Raw genomic sequence first — 1,597 nt, forward strand, 5'->3', positions numbered from 1 at the left:
ATAATTGCATAGCAGAATGAAACTCTCGCTCAAAGACAATGAACAATAATTGCATAGCAGAATGAAACTCTCGCTCAAAGACAATGAACAATAATTGCATAGCAGAATAAAACTCTCTCTCAAAGACTAGCAAATAGCATAGTCCTGGAACTCACATACTACTTCCAAAACAGAAGTAATGGACTTAGATTGCAACATGATTATTTCGATTAGCAAATGCTTTTCTTGTTACTCAAACAACAACAATAACAACAACAACAACCACAAATACAGCCGTTTCTAATCCACTGCAGGACAAAGGCCTCAGACGTGTCATGTCTCGCGTTTGGCCAATTACATGACCTCAATGGCCATTACAGATTTGTGATGGTATGATACTTTTGTCTGATTGCTCCCAGCAAACCAACCTAGTATGGGTGTCCCTGGGTAATACAGCTTGGCTGATCATGGCGATACAGGAAAACTTTCACCTCGTTAAGGTATCCACACTCAGATCCCGTTATATATATATATATATATATATATATATATATATATATATATATATGTATATATATATATATATATATATATATATATATATATATATATATATATATATATATATATATATAGATATATATATAATGGGAAAAAGGGGAAATGTAACTTCATTCTGCTTTTAAATATCAATTTCAGCATTGGTAAGAAACCAAAGTATCATAGTATTACCTCATTTATTATTACTATTACTATTATTATTATTATTATTATTATTATTATTATTATTATTATTATTATTATTATTGTTATTATTATTATTATTATGCGAATCCCTATGTGGATCTCAAATATCATCCTCAACAAAGAACATCTATAATTTAAATTAATAATAAAAATTCTTTTCATGAAATATAAATTCAAACTTAAAGCAGAGTCGAAAACAAAATTCTTTACCGAATACGATAGAAAATAATTTGTTATCAAAGTAGGTGATGAGGAGAAAATGAACTATTATTATTATTATTATTATTATTATTATTATTATTATTAATTGCTAAGCTGCAACCCTAGTTGGGAAAGCAGAATGCTATAAGCCCAGGGGCTCCAACAGGGAAAATAGCCCAGTGAGGAAAGGAAACAAGGAAAAAATAGATATTTTAAAAATGATATTAAGATAAATATCTCCCATGTAAACTATAAAAACTTTAACAAAACACGAGGAAGAGAAATTAGATAGAATAGTGTGCCCGAGTGTACCCTTCTAACTATCGACTATCTATCTATCTATCTATCTACTATATAACTCCATTGTTGGTAACTTCATATGGAATCTGGAATGCTATTAAAAAGCAAAGAATAGAATTATTGGAATGCAAGGCTCAAAATCTGGCTTAAAAAGTGGACGCCCATGAACATGGACAAACCGGTGTGATGGAAAAAAATAAAAATATATGAATTTGGAAAATTCTATTTCTTTCATTATTGCATGATCTAGAAGGTATACTGTATTGCTACTAAGTTCAGAATCACCGTAATTATTATCATTATTATTATTATTATTATTATTATTATTATTATTAATGTTTTTTTAGTTTATATAGGAGATATTTATTCT

The sequence above is a fragment of the Palaemon carinicauda genome, chromosome 8 (genome assembly GCF_036898095.1).
Source record: "Palaemon carinicauda isolate YSFRI2023 chromosome 8, ASM3689809v2, whole genome shotgun sequence".
NCBI lineage: Eukaryota > Metazoa > Arthropoda > Malacostraca > Decapoda > Palaemonidae > Palaemon > Palaemon carinicauda.